General features: G+C 44.9%; 2 protein-coding genes across 2 annotated transcripts in view; both read left to right on the top strand.

Annotated features, from left to right (window-relative positions):
- Window positions 1–20,291, top strand: part of LOC140731974 (patatin-like phospholipase domain-containing protein 2) — a 191,555-nt gene that overhangs the window by 167,556 nt on the left and 3,708 nt on the right. The window lies entirely within an intron of this gene.
- The window catches only part of LOC140731973 (omega-hydroxyceramide transacylase-like), a 35,194-nt gene continuing 33,721 nt past the window's right edge, over window positions 18,819–20,291 (top strand). Inside the window, exon 1 of the mRNA XM_073054017.1 lies at window positions 18,819–18,916. The gene's annotated coding sequence lies outside the window, so the exon portion shown is untranslated. The remainder of the gene's footprint in view (window positions 18,917–20,291) is intronic.

Genomic DNA, 20,291 nt, shown 5'->3' with positions numbered 1-20,291 from the left:
CTCCCCTCACTGCTGCCACTGGGCGGGAAGTACAGGAGTCTCAGGCCCCACACCACCGTGCTCTCCCCTCACTGCTGCCACTGGGCGGGAAGTACAGGAGTCTCAGGCCCCACACCACCGTGCTCTCCCCTTACTGCTGCCACTGGGTGGGAAGTACAGGAGTCTCAGGCCCCACACCACCGTGCTCTCCCCTCACTGCTGCCACTGGGCGGGAAGTACAGGAGTCTCAGGCCCCACACCACCGTGCTCTCCCCTCACTGCTGCCACTGGGCGGGAAGTCATGTCCCACACCACCGTGCTCTCTCCTCACTGCTGCCACTGGGCGGGAAGTACAGGAGTCTCAGGTCCCACACCACCGTGCTCTCCCCTTACTGCTGCCACTGGGCGGGAAATACAGGATTCTCAGGTCCCACACCACCGTGCTCTCCCCTCACTGCTGCCACTGGGCGGGAAGTACAGGAGTCTCAGGTCCCACTCCACCGTGCTCTCCCCTCACTGCTGCCACTGGGCGGGAAATACAGGATTCTCAGGTCCCACACCACCGTGCTCTCCCCTCACTGTTGCCACTGGGCGGGAAGTACAGGAGTATCATGTCCCACACCACCGTGCTCTCCCCTTGTGGTGAACTAGATATACCTGTCTGACTGCTCCTGTGGCTCCTCCCACAGACCCCTGTATAAAGGCGACTGTGGGCTGCTGCTCTCCCTCATTTTCCCCAGGATGTAGTGTTGTTTATTCTTCCAGTCAATAAAAGCCGATATCTCACTTCCTAAGTCTCAGCATGAGTTATTGATGGTGCATCACCCCTCACTGCTGCCACTGGTTGGGAAGTACAGGAGTCTCAGGTCCCACACCACCGTGCTCTCCCCTCACTGCTGCCACTGGGCGAGAAGTACAGGGGTCTCAGGTCCCACACCACCGTGCTCTCCCCTCACTGCTGTCACTGGGCGGGAAGTTAGGTCCCACACCACCGTGCTCTCCCCTCACTGCTGCCACTGGGCGGGAAGTAGAGGAGTCTCAGGTCCCACACCACCGTGCTCTCCCCTCACTGCTGCCACTGGGCGAGAAGTACAGGAGTCTGAGCTCCCACACCACCGTGCTCTCCCCTCACTGCTGCCACTGGGCGGGAAGTTAGTTCCCACACCACCGTGCTCTCCCCTCACTGCTGCCACTGGGCGGGAAGTACAGGAGTCTCAGGTCCCACACCACCGTGCTCTCCCCTCACTGCTGCCACTGGGCGGCAAGTACAGGAGTCTCAGGTCCCACACCACCCTGCTCTCTCCTCACTGCTGCCACTGGGCGGGAAGTACAGGAGTCTCAGGTCCCACACCACCGTGCTCTCTCCTCACTGCTGCCACTGGGCGGGAAGTACAGGAGTCTCAGGTCCCACACCACCGTGCTCTCCCCTTCCTGCTGCCACTGGGCGGGAAGTCAGGCCCCACACCACCGTGCTCTCCCCTCACTGCTGCCACTGGGCGGGAAGTCTCGTCCCACACCGCCAGGATCAGCAATAGTTATTACCTCTCAACCATCAGGCTGAACTGGCATGGATAGCTTCACTCACCTTCACACTGAACCGATTGCACAATCAATGGAGCCACTTTCAAGGACTCTGCAACTCACGTTCTCAGTTTTATTCATTCATTATTTGCACAATTTGTTTCCCTTTGCACATTGGTTGTTTGTCAGTCTTTGTTATGTGTAGATAATTTTTAGGAATTTCTTTCGTATTACTTCATTTTCCTGTAACCGTCTGCAGGACGATGAACTTCAGGGTGGTACATGTTGACATCTTTATAAACTTACTTTGAACTTTGACTTAGAGCGATCAGGGAAAGCCACACTGCTGCTTTGTGTGTTAAGAGGTTGGCACAACATTGCGGGCCGAAGGGCCTGTACTGTGCTATTATGTCCTATGATTTCAAATGATGCTAGCTGGTGACCCACGGAGTTGGACAGGTTTCGCTCTCTAGAAATGAGCTGGGGTTGTGCCTGAGGGCAAGGGCAAAAGCAAGTGAATTTTCTGCTGTTGCTCACAGGCTGTCAAGAATCCAACACCCATGATCACTTCTTGGGCAAGCTGTTGTGGACTTGTGGTACATTTAGCCCAAGGAAAGCATCAGCGATTTCCTGAGAGGGTGGGAGGGAGGGATCTAAGAACCGGTCCTGACACAAAATACTGACAAACTCCCCTTGCCTCCACAGGAGGAAGAGATAAAGAAAGACCAGCATTATTTGTCACATATACTGAAATGAGTCAGTGGTATTCACGAGCAGCAGCGTCTGGGAAGCACATAGTGTCACCACACTGCTGATGCCATCATGGTGTGACCACAACTCACTAACTCTAACCCCTACGTCTCTAGGATGTGGGAGGAAACCAGAGTGCCCCAGATGAAATCCAGGGAGAATGTACACTCCTTACAGACAGTGGTGGGATTTGATCGCTGGCACCATAAAGTGATCATGCTTACAGCTACGCGACTGTACTGTACCGATGGAAGCTCGACCTCCAATGGTTTGTTTTCCCATCCAAATCCCAGCAACAGCACCCTCCCTCGTCTCCAGAATTTAAAACTAAGTGCCTTAAAATTAAAATCTGGAAACCCTACTATAACAAGAATTTATTCGTGAGGTAGATTGTTGTGGGTTGTTGTTTGGCACAGAGTTTAACACTGACCTACAAAAGGAAATGGGCAGATTCCAAACCCTGATGAAGGGAGTAGGTTTTCAGGAGTTCTAGCAGAAAGCGAAGTGGGGGCAGAGTTGATTTGGAAGGGAATTTCCAAGCAGAAAGTACAGAAACCAGTTGGGTTGTAATTAACTCTGACGTTGATCAAGAGCCCGGAATTGGAAAGCACAGATACCTCCAGCATTCAGAAAAGCTGCTGATTACTAATGTATGTGGTTCAACACAGCATTGTGGGTCAAAGGCTGTTCCTGTGCTGAACTCTTCTTTGTTCTATGTTCTAAACCTAGGGAAGGTGTGGAATTTGAAAACAAATATGAAACTATTTAAATAAAGGCTATATCTATCAGATTTATTTATCAGATGTAGATCAAAGCATACAGTGGGAGGGACTGGGACTGGCAGCTGCCCACAAGTGTCACCACCTATTCCAGTGCCAACATAGCATGCCCACTATGCTCAGCAGAATAACGCAAGCAACAGCACCAGCAAAACAAAGTGAGCCGTGTGTTGTGTTGTTCAGTAACATTTGAGTGATATTGTAAATATATTGTTTCATCAAGCATTCCTTGTTCATTTAAATAACTCATTATGGGTTATGTGTAGAAGTATGTGAATGGCACCCGACATTATGCCACCACGTCGTAAGTGCACACCTCACTAAAGTAAGAACGAAGTAGACACATTATCCCCAGTTCCGTGTTTTCCTTTCAATTAGTTTTATGTTTTGAAAACACATACACACAGTCCTTCAAGCCCAGGACAGATCTCTGAGCCTCCACTCGACTTGTGGACTCACAGATCTACTGCTTCAGGCATCAGGCCATGACTTCCGGACTTCTGATCGACCTCAGGACTTCTTTCTTTGGTATTGACACCAGGGCTCCAAACCCCAGTCCTCAAACTCCAGACTCGTTAATGATTGGACCCCAAACTCCAGGCCACAAATACCAACTCGTGCACCTAGGGATCATCAGAACTAGCGCCTCCCGCCCGCATCAATGTCCAATCATTTGTAGAGCACAGTACAGCCTCACAGGAGACCTGGGTTCAACCCTGACCTCGGGCACTGTCTGTGCGGAGTTTGCACGTTCTCCGTGACTGTGTAGGCTTCCTCCAGATGCTTTGCTTTTCTCTCAGACATTACTCTACAACCATCAGACTGCTGAGCCACAATCACCTCAACTCTAACTCCACAACTACAGTCTCACATTCAAGGATTCTACAACTTATGTTCCTGGTCTCATTTCACAGTTTGCTTTGGCACATTGGTTACTTGTCTGTTTAGAGACTTCCCAGAAATTCTACTGTAGTTCTTTTTCCCTGTAAATGTACACAAGAAAATGAATTTCAGGTGGTATTTGGTAACACACACACTTTGATAATGAATTTACTTTAACTTTTAACCTTTGAACTTTGACTCAATAAGTGGCACCATTAGGATTAGAAACAAGCAAGGAGGAATTGCAGGAACTGGTATAATTTGGAAGATGAGTGACTACTGAGAACAGAGAGGCTCAAGACTGTTTATTGTCAATTTTCAGTATAAGAGTGTAAATGAGAACAAAACGAATGTTACTCCGGATCAGAGACAGCATTTAAAAAAAAACACAACGAGCAGAAAGAGCACAACAAGTATAAGTATAAAAGTGATCCTATGAAACACAAAGTACCTGAGTGTGGTCACATATAGAGTACATAAGATTAGCGTATGTACATAGACTGTATGTACAGTACTGTGCAAAAGTCCTAGTCTTCGTCTTAGCCAGGGTGCCTACAACTTTTGCCTGGTGCCGTATTCGACAATGTGGAGCAGAGTCTGTAATTCTGGTGGGAGCGAAGGGTTTTGGAAATGGTGAAGGTAGGGTGTGGGACAGGAGGCAGAGAAGGAATGCCAAGGGTTGGGGAGTGGTGCAGGTGCAGACACACCCAGCCTTGAGACACCAGGAAAGATAATTTGATTCCAAACAATTGGTTTATGGATCATTACAGAATGTCTGTCTGGTGCTTCCTGCTCCCTGCCCCTTCCCCCTTCAACAGAGACCCATATCAGAATCAGATTTATCATCACTCACACGTCATGAGATTAGTTTCTTTTTATAACAGCAGTACAGTGCAAAACATAAAATTATTGCGGTGCTGTGCAAACATCTTAGGCACCCTAGCTGTGCATATGTGCCTAAGGCTATTGCATCTCCATACCAAGATCGTGATGCAACCAGTTAGAATGGTACAGCTATAGAAATTTGCAAGTCTTTGGTGACATAGCAAATCTCCTGATACACTTAATAAAATATAGCTGCTGTTGGCTATAGACTCATTCTTATTACATAATGTTAGACCCAAAATAGCCCCCAGAAGAATTCTTATAATCCTACTGTGCCTTAGTTAACCTACTGATAATTTAAAAAAACTCTCTTCAGACTGCTAAGACGCAAAACTTTCTGCAGATGTTGGAAACCCAGAGCAACGCACATTAAATGTTGGAGGAACTCAGCAATGGAGGGGAATAAATAGTCGACATTTCGAGCTGAGTCCCTTCATCTGGACGATCGTCAGCATTAATGTTACTGTAATGGTAACGTAGGTAGTGATGTAAGATGTGTGTAACACTGCTTGCACACTGGATTGATATTGCCGAATTTCACCGTTGCTACCAACTTATTCTCATTCTTCACCCAGCTCCGGGCTCATCACCCCTTTGCCAACTTTATTCTTCAGCTGCTCGGTCTGAAACGTTGACCGTTTATTCCTCTTTATCGATGCTGCCTGACCACGATCAGCTGAGTTCCTCCACCCTTGTGTGTCTAATCGGGTGCAGAGGACATTTACCAGGACGCTGCCTGGATAGACAGCGTGAATTCTGAGGAAAGGTTGAGTCACCTCTGGAGTGGAGGAGAAATCTGATGCAGATGTACAAGATAAGAGACATACAGCCAAGGTGTAAATGGCTAATATGAAGAAGCACAGTTATAAGGAGATTGGAGGAAAGTTTAAGGGGGATGCCAGAGGTCAGTTGTGTTTTTTTAAAAACATAGAGAGTGATGAGTGTGTGGAACACTCTCCTGGAGTGGTGGTAGAGGCAGATACATTTGGGACATTTAAGAAACTCTTAGATAAGCACATGGATGATGGAAAAATGGAAAAGAGGGAAGGGGTAGATTAATCTAGAGTGGTTTAAAAGGTCAGAACAGCTCTGTGGGCTGAAGGTCCTTTACAGTGCTTAAGGTTCATTATAGAAAACAATGATTGAAGTAAATATTTGAGGCTCATCGGCGCCCCTTGGTGGTTCAGCCACAAATTTCGCTAAGCGTTCCTTACAAATACAGTATCGCTGTTTCAGTGCTAAAAGTTTAGTGAAATGGAATCAAGAAAAGGTATCCAGGGGAGATTTAGGAAATGGGAAAGCCTGGGGCCAAAACAGAAAACTTTAAGATGGAATTTAATGCAGATAAATGTGAGTCATTGCATTTTGAGAGGACCAACTAGGATAGGTCTTGGTAGGATAGGATGGTGAGTGATTGGGCACTGAGGAGTGTGGTAGAACAGAGGGATCTGGGAATACAGATCCATAATTCCTTGAGAGTGGTGTCACATGTAGATAGTGTCGTAAAGAAAGTGCTTGGCACATTGGCCTTCATAAATCAATGTATTAAGTACAGGAGTTGGGATGTTGTTGAAGTTGAATAAGATGTTGGTGAGGTCTAATTTGGAGTATTGTGCGCAGTTCTGATCACCTACCTACAGGAAAGATATCAATAAGATTGAAAGAGTGCAGAGAAAATTCACAAGGATTTTGCTGGATATGCAGCAGCCTCTCCGGACTCTGGATTGGGGATTGCCAAACGTTATGTGGATTTTCTGGTGTAGTCTGTTTTGTCATGTGCTTTTGTGATATCATTCTAGAGGAACATTGTCTCATTTTTTAACTGCTTTGCATTTGTGGTTTCTAAATGACAATAAACTGAAACTGAACTGAAGGACCTGAATTATAGGGAAAGGTTGAATAGGTTATGACTTTATTCCTACAGCATAGAAAAATGCAAAGAGATTTGATATAGTTATACAAAATTATGTTCAAATTTAAAAGTTCAAAGTAAATTTATTCTCAAAGTACATATGTCACCATATAAAACTCTGAGATTCATTTTCTTGCAGGCATTCACAGTGAATCCAAGAAATTCAATAGAATAAATGAAAGATGCACCTAACAGGCAAAAGACAACAAACTGTGCAAATAACCATATAACCATATAACAATCACAGCACGGAAACAGGCCATTCCGGCCCTCCTAGTCCGTGCCGAACTCTTAATCTCACCTAGTCCCACCTACCCGCACTCAGCCCATAACCCTCCACTCCTTTCCTATCCATATACCTATCCAATTTTACCTTAAATGACACAACTGATCTGGCCTCTACTACTTCTACAGGAAGCTCATTCCACACAGCTATCACTCTCTGAGTAAAGAAATACCCCCTCGTGTTTCCCTTAAACTTTTGCCCCCTAACTCTCAAATCATGTCCTCTCGTTTGAATCTCCCCTACTCTCAATGGAAACAGCCTATTCACGTCAACTCTATCTATCCCTCTCAACATTTTAAATACCTCGATCAAATCCCCCCTCAACCTTCTACGCTCCAATGAATAGAGACCTAACTTGTTCAACCTTTCTCTGTAACTTAAGTGCTGAAACCCTGGTAACATCCTAGTAAATCGTCTCTGCACTCTCTCTAATTTATTGATATCTTTCCTATAATTCGGTGACCAGAACTGTACACAATATTCCAAATTTGGCCTTACCACTGCCTTGTACAATTTCAACATTACATCCCAACTTCTGTACTCAATGCTCTGATTTATAAAGGCCAGCGTTCCAAAAGCCTTCTTCACCACCCTATCTACATGAGACTCCACCTTCAGGGAACTATGCACTGTTATTCCTAGATCTCTCTGTTCCACTGCATTCCTCAATGCCCTACCATTTACCCTGTATGTTCTATTTGGATTATTCCTGCCAAAATGTAGAACCTCACACTTCTCAGCATTAAACTCCATCTGCCAACGTTCAGCCCATTCTTCTAACCGGCATAAATCTCCCTGCAAGCTTTGAAAACCCACCTCATTATCCACAACACCTCCTACCTTAGTATCATCAGCATACTTACTAATCCAATTTACCACCCCATCATCCAGATCATTTATGTATATTACAAACAACATTGGGCCCAAAACAGATCCCTGAGGCACCCCGCTAGTCACCGGCCTCCATCCCGATAAACAATTATCCACCACTACTCTCTGGCATCTCCCATCTAGCCACTGTTGAATCCATTTTATTACTCCAGCACTAATACCTAACGACTGAACCTTCTTAACTAACCTTCCATGTGGAACTTTGTCAAAGGCCTTGCTGAAGTCCATATAGACTACATCCACTGCCTTACCCTCGTCAACATTCCTCGTAACTACTTCAAAAAATTCAATAAGGTTTGTCAAACATGACCTTCCACGCACAAATCCATGCTGGCTACTCCTAATCAGATCCTGTCTATCCAGATAATTATAAATACTATCTCTAAGAATACTTTCCATTAATTTACCCACCACTGATGTCAAACTGACAGGTCTATAATTGCCAGGCTTACTTCTAGAACCCTTTTTAAACAATGGAACCACATGAGCAATACGCCAATCCTCCGGCACAATCCCTGTTTCTAATGAAACAGCAAATACAAAAGCAAAAATCAAAATAGTAATAAATAAATAAGCAACAAATATCAAGAACATGAGATGAAGAGCCCTTGAAAGTGAGTCCATTGATTGTGGGAATTGTTCAGTGATGGGGTGAGTGAACTTATTCGCTTTGGTTCAGGAGTCTGATGGTTGAGGGGTGATAACTGTTCCTGAACCTGGTGGTGTGGGTCCTGAGGCTCCTGTACCTCCTTCCTGATGGCAGCAGTGAGAACAGAACATGTCCTGTACGGTGGGGGTCCTTGATGATGGATGCTCATTTCCTGTGACAACGCTTGTGTGGATGTGGATTGGGACAGGTTGTTCTCTGGCAAGGATATCGTTGGTAAGTGGAGAAATTTTGAGAGTGCAGAGTTTGTATGTTCCTGGCAGGAGTAAAGACAAAATGAATAAGAATAAGGAACCTTGGTTCGCCAGGGATATTGGAACTGATAAATAAGAGAGAGATGCATGACATGTATAAGAAACAGGGAGCAAATAAGGTACTTGAGGAGTAAATTTTGTATTTAGTGCAAAAAATACTAAAGAAATCAGGAGGGCTAAAAGAAGACATGAGGTAGCTTTGGCAGTCAAGGTGAAGGATAATCCAAAGAGCTTCTGCAGGTATATTAAGAGCAAAAGGATAGTAAGGGATAAAATTGGTCCTCTTGAAGATCAGAGTGGTCGGCTATGTATGGAACCAAAAGAAATGGGGGAGATCTTAAATGTTTTTTTTGCATCTGTATTTACTAAGGAAACTGGCATGGAGTCAATGGAAATAAGGCAAACAAGTAGTGAGGTCATGGAACCTATACAGATTGAAGAGGAGGTGGTGCTTGCTATCTTGAGGCAAATCAGAGTAGACAAATCCCCAGGGCCTGACAGGGTATTCCCTCGGATCTTGAAGAAGATTAGTGTTGAAATTGCAGGGGCCCTGGCAGATATATTTAAAATGTTGATAACTACGGGTCAGGTGCCGGAGGAATGGAGGATAGCTCATGTTGTTCCGTTGTTTAAAAAAGGCTCTAAAAGTAATCCGGGAATTATAGGCCAGTAAGTTTGACATCAGTAGTAGGTAAATTATTGGAAGGAGAACTAAGAAGTAGGATCTACAAGTATTTGGATAGACAGGGACTTATTAGGGAGAGTCAACGTGGCTTTGTGTGTGGTAGGTCATGTTTAATCAATTAAAGTTTTTCGAGGAGGTTATAAGGAAAGTGGATGAAGGGAAGGCAGTGGATGTTGTCTACATGGACTTCAGTAAGGCCTTTGACAAGGTCCCGCATGGGAGGTTAGTTAGGAAGATTCAGTCACTAGGTATACATGGTGAGGTAGTAAATTGGATTAGACATTGGCTCAATGGGAGAAGTCAGAGAGTGTTAGTGGAGGATTGCTTCTCTGAGTGGAGGCCTGTGACTAGTGGTGTGCCACAGGGATCAGTGCTGGGTCCATTGTTATTTGTCATCTATATCAATGATCTGGATGATAATGTGGTAAATTGGATCAGCAAATTTGTTGATGATACAAAGATTGGAGGTGTAGTGGACAGTGAGGAAGGTTTTCAAAGATTGCAGAGGGTTCTGGACCAGCTGGAAAAATGGGCTGAAAAATGGCAGATGGAGTTTAATACAGACAAATGTGAAGTATTGCACTTTGGAAGGACAAACCAAGGTGGAACATACAAAGTAAATGGTAGGGCACTGAGGAGTGTAGTAGAAAAGAGGGATCTGGGAATACAGATACATAATTCCCTAAAAGTGGCATCAAAGGTAGATAGGGTAGTAAAGAGAGCTTTTGGTACATTGTCCTTTATAAATCAAAGCATTGAGTACAAGAGTTGGAATATTAGGGTGAGGTTGTATAAGGCATTGGTGAGGCCGAATTTGGATTATTGTGTGCGGTTTTGGTCACTGAATTACAGGGAGGATATTAATAAGGTTGAAACAGTGCAGAGAAGGTTTACAAGGATGTTGCTGGGACTTGGGAAACTGAGTTACAGAGAAAGGTTGAATAGGTTAGGACTTTATTCCCTGGAGTGTAGGAGAATGAGGGGTGATTTGATAGAGGTGTATAAAATTATGATGGGTATAGATAGAGTGAATGTAAGCAGGCTTTTTCCACTGAGGCTAGGGGAGAAAAAAAACCAGAGGACATGGGTTAAGGGTGGAGGGGAAAAAAGTTTAAAGGGAACATTAGGTGGGGGGGGGGGGGGTCTTCTTCACACAGAGAGTGTGGACTCACTTTTAACATTTAAGAGAAACTTGGACAGGTACGTGGATGAGAGGTGTATGGAGGGATATAGGCTGGGTGCAGGTCATTGGGACTAGGCAGAAAAATGGTTCAGCACAGCCAAGAAGGGCCAAAAGGCCTGTTTCTGCACTGTAATGTTCTATGGTTCTATGTTCTCAATTGTAGGGAGGGCTTTACCATAATGGACCGGGCTATATCCACTACTTTTTGTAGGATTTTTTGTTCAAGGGCATTGGTGTTTCCATAGCAGACTGATGCAACCAGTCCATCAGACATCTACAGGAGTTGGTCAAAGTTTTAGATGTCATGCCAGATGTGGGCAAACTCCCACAGAAGTAGAGGTGCTGCCATGCTTTCTTCCGAAGTGCAGTTACATGTTGGGCCCGAGACAGATCCTCTGAAATTATAACACCAAGGAATTTAATGTTTCTGACCCACTCTATCTTTGATCCCTCAATGAAGAGTGGCTCACAGACCTCGGGTTTCCTTCTCCTGAAGTCAATAATCACCTTCTTTGTTTTACTGATATTGAGTGAGAGGTTGTTGCTATGGCACCACTCAGCCAGATTTTCAATCTCCCTCCTATATGCTGATTCATCACCACTTTTGATTTGGCCAACAACATTGGTGTCATCAGCAAACTTAAATATGGCATTGGAGCTATGCTTAGCCTCACAGCCAAAGTGTAAAGCGGGTAGAGCGGGCGGCTAAGCACATAGCCCGTGGTGCACCTGTGCTGATGGAGATCATGGACGAGATGTTGCCAATCCAAACTGACTGGAGTCTGCAAATGAGGAAGTCAAAGATCCAGTTGCACATGGAAGTATTGAGGCCAATGTCTTGAAGCTTATTGATTAGTTTGCGGGGGGAATTATAGTACTGAATGCTGAGCTGTAGTCGATAAAGAGCATCCTGATGTATGCATCTTTGCTGTTAAAAATGTTGCAGGATTGAGTGAAGGGGAACCTGAGGGGGAGCTTCTTCACTCAGAAGGTGGTGAGAATGTGGATTGAGCTGCCAGTGGAAGTGGTGGATGCAGGCTTGATTGCAAAATTCAAGTTTGCATAGGCACACCAATGAGAAGGGTTTGGAGGGTGTAGGTTAATAGGACTAGTAGGATGGTGTACTAGATGGGCCACAGACATTTTTCTGTGTTGTAGTGCACTCCAAAGTGCTTTGTGAGGTTGGTGATGAAACATATCAACTCCTGCATGGTGAGAGACCTGGATCCGGTCATCTGCTGCAGACCAGTTGATCTGCTGCCACAATACAGCAGATGCCATTTCATTGGCTCTTCACTCAACTCTGGAACGTCTGGACATTGAAGATTCATACACCAGGATGCTTTTCATTTACTATAGCTCTGCATTCAGTACTATAATCCCCTCATCACTAAGCTCCAAGATCTAGGCCTTGATATGTCCTTGTGCAACTGAATTCTCAATTTCCTCTCATGGACCCCAGTCAATTCAGATTGGCAAAAACATTTCCTCCACGATCTCTATCAACACAGATGCACCACAATGCTGTGTGCTTCGTCCCCTGATCTATGTGCTTTACACTTATGACCGTGTGGCTAAGCACAGCTCCAATACCATATTCAAGCTTGCTGACTACACCACTGTCGTAGGCTGAATCAAAGATGGTGATGAATCAGCGTATAGGAGGGAGAGTGAAAATCTGACTGAATGGAGCCACAACAACAACCTCTCACTCAATGTCAGCAGGACCAAGGAACTGATTATTAATTTCAGGAGAAGGAAACCCGAGGTCCATGAGCCAGTCCTCATTGGAGGATCCAAGCTGGAGAAGGGCAGCAACTTTAAATTCTCTAGCAATCAGAGTCCCGTCAGGATCATCAGACAGATACTGTGCCTCTAATATCCTAGATGGTTGCACAGATTTGGCCTGTCATCCCAAACTCTGTCACGCACAGTGGAGAGTATCCAGACTGGATGCACCACAGCCAGATATGGAAACACCAATGCCCAGGAATGGGAATGTCTACAGGAAGTGATGGATACAGCCCAGTGCAGCACAGGCAAAGCCCTCCCCACCACTGAAAACATCTTGATGGAGCACTGTCGCTGGAAAGTAGCATCCATCACCAAAGACACCCATCATCCAGGCCACACTCCCTTCTCACTACTACCATTGGGCAGGAAGTACAGGGGCCCTAGGTTCCACACCACCAGGTTCAGGAACAGTTGTTAACCCTCGACCATCAGGCTCCTGCACCAGCATGGACAACTTCATTCACCACAACACTGAACTGATTCCACAACGTACAGCCTCCCTTTCCAGGACTCTTTACAACTCACGTTCTCAGTTCATTTTCTCTTCTTTTGCACACTGCTTATTTGTCAGTCTTTGTTTATGTGTAGTTTCTTGTAAATCCTGTTGTATTTACTGTGAATGCTCGCAAGAAAATGAATCTCGGGGTGGTATTTGGTAACATATACACACTTTGATAATAAATTTATTTGAACTTTTAACCTTTGAACTTGTGACTCTATGAAGAGGCACCATTAGGATTAGAAACAAGCAAGGAGGAATTGCAGGAACTGGTATAATTTAGAAGATGAGTGACTACTGAGAACGGAGAGACTCAAGACTGTTTATTGTCAATTTTCAGTCCAAGAAGTTGTAGCCTTCACCTTAGTCAGGGTGCCTACGACTTTTGCACAGTACTGTACATACACTAATCTTATGTACTCTATGTGACCACACTCAGGTACGTGTACTTTGTGTTTCATAGGATCACTTTTATATTTATGTAGCCTGGGGATAAATACACACGCAGGACAACAAATACTTTTCCGGGTCTTTAACTCCTTTACCTGTTTTAGATGTTTTAATGCAGAAAGAGGGCATCAAAATAAAAATGACGAAATAAATTTTAAAAAACACCGTTCCTCCTGTTGCAGTGTCAGTTTAATTTCAAACCACACCTTTGTTAAGTATGCAGTATGAAAATAAATAAAAATACACAAAACCGATACGATAGTAGCAATTCTAAAAAAAAAAACATTAGAATCCCACCAACCTTGTAGCTTACACTCATCGAAAATATGAATAAATATATCTCATCTTAACTTGGCACACACGTGCTTAACTTCCAAACACACACAGGCTAGACCCTGAAATGAGTTCTCCTTGCTCACGTTCACACATGAGATTAAGACATTCACATTACTCCATTAATTTCACATTCGGCCATGAAACAGTAACGAAAGACAAAAATAAACTTTTACAATACATCTCCTTGTAGTTTCACTACTCGAAAGACTAACCTACGGCCGAGAAGGAACTTCGCACAACCACAACCATCCAGTACCGATTCCTTATACTCACGAAAATCTAAAGCATGTAAAATATGTCAAATGACCATCCATTGTAAAAGGGATAAATTTATTTTGAATTAAAGGTCTCTTTGCTAATAAAGATTTCTTTATCTCATCATCAACATTTATCTTATTCCATAAATCAATCAAATGCTTTAGTATAGGAGATTCTTTCTTTTCCCGTATCCATTTAGATTCCCATTTATATATAAAATCTTCTGGTATATTTTCTCCTATTTTATCTAATTCTATTCTAATCCATGCCGGGTTATCTTCATCAAAAAAAGATGCAATAAATCCAAGTTGATTTGCTTTGTAATAATTCTTAAAATTTGGTAATTGTAACCCTCCTAGGTCAAATTTTCATGTCAATTTTTCCAACGATATTCTTGATATCTTACCTTTCCAAAGGAACTTCCTCACACATTTATTTAACTCTTGAAAAAACTTCTGCGGTAATTGTATTGGTAGTGTTTGGAATAAATATTGTAATCTAGGGAATATATTCTTTCTTACAGCATTGACTCTACCTATTAATGTTATTGGTAACATCATCCATTTATCAAGATACTCTTGAATTTTTTTCAATAATGGCAAATAATTTAGTTTATATAAATTCTTTATATCATTATCAACTCTTATACCTAAATACTTTATACCATTTATCGGCCATCTAAATTGAGTTACTAATCGACATTGATTATAATTTCCTTTGGTAAGGGGTAAAATTTCACTTTTATCCCAATTTATTTTGTACCCTGATATTTTCCCATATTCTTCCAATCTAGAAGATAATTTACGCAACGAATGCAATGGGTTAGTTAGATAAATCGGAACATCATCAGCAAATAAGTTAATCTTATATTCCTCCTGATTAACTCTAAAACCCATAATATCTGAGTTCTGAGAATAATAATATATAATAATATCTAATATCCATAATATCTGAGAATATCTGACCAGCGTTCTAGATTTACAAACCTGTATAAACGAACTTACATGGATATTATCAAATATTATTCACCTTTCCTCACCAAACCTGGGAAAAGCACCCAAACGTCGTTCTACTCCACCCATGCACAATGACGTCACCGTTTTCTCTTAAAGGCACAGGCTGCTATTTTAGCATTAGCCGGGTGAATACATAAATGCACTTTACAATAGAAAATGTTATTCAATGGCCACCTGGCTGCACTTATACTTACTGCGCTCTTCCTGCTTGTTGTGTTTGTCAATGTGGACGCAGAGCGAGTTTGGAAATCTGATGGGAGCAAGGGATGACGAGTGTGGGAGGGGTGTGGAAAAGCTGACAGAGTAAGATAGCAGGGCAGGGGAGACATAGCCAGCTATGAGACACCAGGCACGGTAATTTGATTCCAAATAATTGATTAATTGTTCATTACAGAATGTGTCTACGGCACTTCCCGCTCCCTCTCCTTCTCCCAATCCTGGTTCCCCTCTCCCTGCCCCTTCCCATTCTCAGTCCACAATAGAGACCCATATCAAAGTCAGGTTTATCATCGCTCACATACATCATGAGATTTGTTTTGCGACAGCAGTACCGTGCAATACATAAAATCACGACAGTACTGTGCAACATTCTTACGCAGCCCGGCTATCGTGCCCGTGACTTTTGCACAGCATCGTATATAAAGTGACGCTCGGTAGAGGAGTTATTTTGTGACTCCCACAGGAAATGATATAGTGTGTGGTGGTATTTACAATTTGAAAATGTGGAAACACAAGAGATTCTGCAGATGCTGGAAATCCAAAGAAACAGTCGACGTTTTGAGCCAAGACCCTTTGTAACGTTCTCGCTCGGGTGTGAAGTAACGCCGAGGTAAACGTCGAGATAAACCAGAATCAATGCAAACGAGACCGCAGTAAGATTAACCATTTACTGTTCACTCTTCACATTAACGCATGGTGAAAACTGTTGAAAAACAATACAAGATTGGTACAGTGTTTGTTCCCTTCTAAATATCACATTTACATTGTGAATACTTGCAAAGGTGAAACTACAATAACTACATTACATTAAAGTGCAGCATACAGTCAGAATCCAGCTGCTCCATTGGCTGCTTTAGATACACTTCAATACAAACTATCCCGACTCTTTAACTGACGAAAAGGTAAACCTTACCGACCGTCGTTACTTTTAACAGAATCGGCGTTAACATTTTAACTCAAAATACCGATTATCTAATGACTTACAGCGTTGCTTTCACTGTGTCTTTGGTGCATAGAGAGACCCTAGTCAGCGTTATGGTCGCACATGTGAGTGACCCCCACCCTTGCATGAATCTCAAACCGGTAATTCCCCACAAGACGCGGCGAACCCGGGTGTGACGTCATCGCAGCCGCGATGTATTACAGACAAATCAATTGATTTAAACAATCCTAACTTTAACTAAAAAATGCTAACAAATTACTACGCGGAAATATTATAAACTAAATAACTGCCATAAAGGCAGCACACCCTTCATCAGGACTGGAAATGCAGTGAATCAGAACCAGGTTTCGTATCACTGACATAGGCTGTGAAATCTGTTGTTTTGTGGCAGTAGTGTACTGCAATACATGAAAAGTATAATGTACAGCAAGTATATAAAAATTAAACAATTAGTGTAAAAAAGAGCAGAAAAACACAAAATCACAAACACGAGAAAATCTGCAGATGCTGGAAATCCGAGCAACACACACAAAATGCTGGAGGAACTCAGCAGGTCAGACAGCATCCATAGGAAGAAGTACAGTAGACGTTTCAGGCCAGGACCCTTCGACGGTGCTTCTCCCTATAGATGCTGCCTGGCCTGCTGCGTTCCACCAGCAGTTTGTGTGTGTTGCTTGGTTATGGACGGCGCCTTCCCCAATGCCGGATGGTGAATTAATGTGTGTCACCGTGCACGGAGAGGACTTGGTGCGAGTTGGAGTTTAGACAGCAGGTGCAAGTTCACTGAAGGTGGAGATCGGGTCACAAAAGGAATGAAATCACCAAACGCACCATTGAAGGCAAACGTTAAGATGACGTTAGATGGTGGTCGGAGAAAGCATTTCCTTTCACTAGGTGGTCGGCAATGATGATTCATCGATCTACAACCCTCACTGGGGATGTGAGTGGAAACAATATTGAGATAGAGATAAAGTGCGGAACAGGTCCAATGCACACTCACCACCCAGCAATACTATTTAACTCTGGCCCAATCACAGGACAGCTTACAATGGCCAATTAACTAATCGATGCGTTTTCGGAGTGCGGGTGGAAAGCCGGAGAGCTGGCGCCGGAATTGATCTGATCTCCGATGCCCTGAGCTGAAACAGCGTCTCGCCGGGCGCTACGTTACCATGGCGCCCATGGAGGAAGAGATCTGCAGATGCTGGAAATCTAGACACCCCCCCACCCCCACTACTGGGGGAACGCAGCAGGCCAGGCACAGTCGACGTTTCGGGCCGAGACCCTTCATCGGGACAGCTGGGGATATTTAGCTGAAGGAACACTGGATGACATCGAGACTGCTCAGGGTGAACTGTGCAACTCAGGTCAGAGGAAACTTTCCGAGGGTATTCTACTGTTATCCAGAACCGTTACCGGAAGAGATCAGCCGCAGGTGACCAAAGGGATAAGAAACACAGAATGTGAAAGAGCAATGTAGACTGGAAGAGGAGGAGCGACAGGAGGAGGCAGTGTACATCTGAACTACAAAAGCACCACCGACGACGCGGCCACGTAGCGGTTAGAGAAGACGCGAAGCGCCAGAGAGGAGGGAGGGAGGGAGAGAGAGAGAGGTTCTGGGAGAGCAGAGAGCAGGCAAAGACTAGAGGAGATAAGAGAACAGTGGAGGAAAACTCATTGAGGGAAGGGAGTGTGGAAAAGCAGCGTTAAAGAGTTTGGTGCAGTCACAGTGCTTAACAATGTTACCTTCCACCGAGGAACAGGGGACCCAGGGAGCTCACCTAGGGCAAAGACGACTCCTGGAAGCACGTGTTAATTCTCAGGGAGGTGGAGCTCCCAGACCTTGAGCGGAGGGGCCCCGGAGGAGCAGGGAAGCAGGATGGGGGTGTGTGGAGAACAGAACGATGGGGAGGCAGGCTCTCTGAAACCAGGGTCCAGGCGGGACTGTGGGTGTCCTTGTGATGTGGAGTGAGCCCCGCCGGAGTACAGGTACAGGAAGGGGGGGGGGGGTCGCCAGAGTCCTTGCAAGTGGGAGATGGGTCTCCAGGAGTCGGAGGAGGGAAGTTCTCGGGAGGACTGGCTGAGGAAGGGAGGTATTCAGAGAGCCAGCATTCAGTAGAAAGTTCCGCAGAAGGTGATGCACCATCAATAACTCTCGGAGATGTGAGTTAAGGTAGGCTTTTATTGGCTGGAAGAAAGCACAAGCCCCAAGCGTCCACCACACAACATCCTGGAGACTGAGGGAGAAGCTGTGCCTCCAATCGCCTTTATACCGGGGTCAGTGGGAGGAGCCACAGGAGCAGTCAGCAGAGGGGCGTGTCCAGACAGGTAAATGTAGTTCACCACAGAAGGGCTTCAGGAAGAGGAGGGGGATGAAGAGCATCGGGGAGGATGGAGCGACGACCCGGGAAGTTGGATGCGGTAGGGTGCGCTCTGTCCCTGAGGCACCGGGAGACCCGACTCTGGATATGGAGGAGAGACGTGGTGCACGGGGTGAGCCCGGAGCTGTGGAGGATGGCGAGGGCGTCGGAGACCGGCGGGAGGGCGGCGGGCTTCCAGCCCAGACACTGACCTTCTCGGGGAGTGGGTTTCTGGTGACTTACCACATCGGCGTGGCGCAGTGCTTGTTGGAAAACGCGCCCGAGGTTGTCCGTGGGGCTTGGAGAGTGTTCGGAGTATCTGCCGGTTCCCTCATCGCTGCCGCTATCGTCTGTGGCGTTGATCTCGGTAAGCCATCGAAAACGTCACATTCATCTGGACTTTGACACTGCCTATCCTCGGCTTGTCCCTAACCGGCGGAAAATAGGCAGGTGTGGAGGAAGAAATTATACACTCAGTGGTCACTTTATGCAGTCCCTCCTGTACCTAATAAAGTGGCCACTGTGTGAATGTTTCAGGCCTTCTGCAGCTGTAGCCCGTCCACTTCAAGGGTCGACGTGTTGTGTTTTCAGAGATGCTGTTCTCCACACCTCTGTTGTAACACATGGTTCCTGGAGGTACTGTCGCCTTCCTGTCACCGTGAACCAGTCTGGCCATTCTCCTCTAACCTCCCTCATGACAAGAAATTTTAACTAACACCACTGCCGCTCACTGGATGTACTATTTAAAGCTTTTCGCGCCCTTCCCTGTAAACTCTACAAACTGTTGTGCACGAAAGTCCCAGGAGATCAGCAGTTTCTGAGATACTCGAACCACCCTGTCTGCTACCAACAATCATCCCACAGTCGAAGTCACTTAGATCACATTTCTTCCCCTGTTTAATCTGAGCAATAATTGAACCGTTTGGCATGCTTTTATGCATTGAGTTACTGCCACTTGATTGGCTGATGAGATATTTGCATCAATAAGCAGGTGTACCTTATAAAGTGGCCACTGAAGGGTATGGTGAGGTGTTTGCCATGATGTACATGTAAATAGAGGAAGGTCTCAGGTTTAATTCCTTTCTATGTGTTCCTCTGTAGATCCTGCCGTGTGGTTGTGAAAGGTGTTATAATGGATGGTCATGCATTCACATCTTCAGTTACTCAACATGAGGATGATACAAGTGAATTGTGGGTTACAGATTGTCTTACTTGGAGTGTGGACATTGGGTCATACAGTCTTAGAGAACCACAGCACAGAAACGAGCCATTCAGCCCATCTAGTCCATGCTGACTGTTGTTCTGCCTAGCCCCATTGACCTGCGCCAGGACTATCGCTTTCCAAGTCCCTCCCATCTTTCTCTTAAATGTTGACACTGAACCGGCACCCACCACTTCCATCAGCAGCTCATTCATACTTTCATCACCCCCTTTACATTTCCCTTAAATAGTTGGCCTCTCATGCTTAGCTCATGATCTCTCAACCTCGGTGGACAAAATCCTGCTTGCATTTACCCTATCTATACCCCTCATAATTTTGGATTCTTCTATCAAATCTCCCCTTATTCTCCTATGCTCCAGGGAATGAAGGCCTAACCCATTCAACCTTTCCCTGTAACTCAGATCCTCAAGTCCTGGCAACATCCTTGTAAATTTTCTCTGCATCTTTCAATCTTATTGAGATCTTTCTATAGGTAGCGTAGGTTACCAGAACTGCACACAATACTCCAGATTTGGCCTCT

The sequence above is a fragment of the Hemitrygon akajei genome, chromosome 8 (assembly GCF_048418815.1).
Source record: "Hemitrygon akajei chromosome 8, sHemAka1.3, whole genome shotgun sequence".
NCBI lineage: Eukaryota > Metazoa > Chordata > Chondrichthyes > Myliobatiformes > Dasyatidae > Hemitrygon > Hemitrygon akajei.
This window is presented reverse-complemented; position numbering and strand designations above follow the sequence as displayed.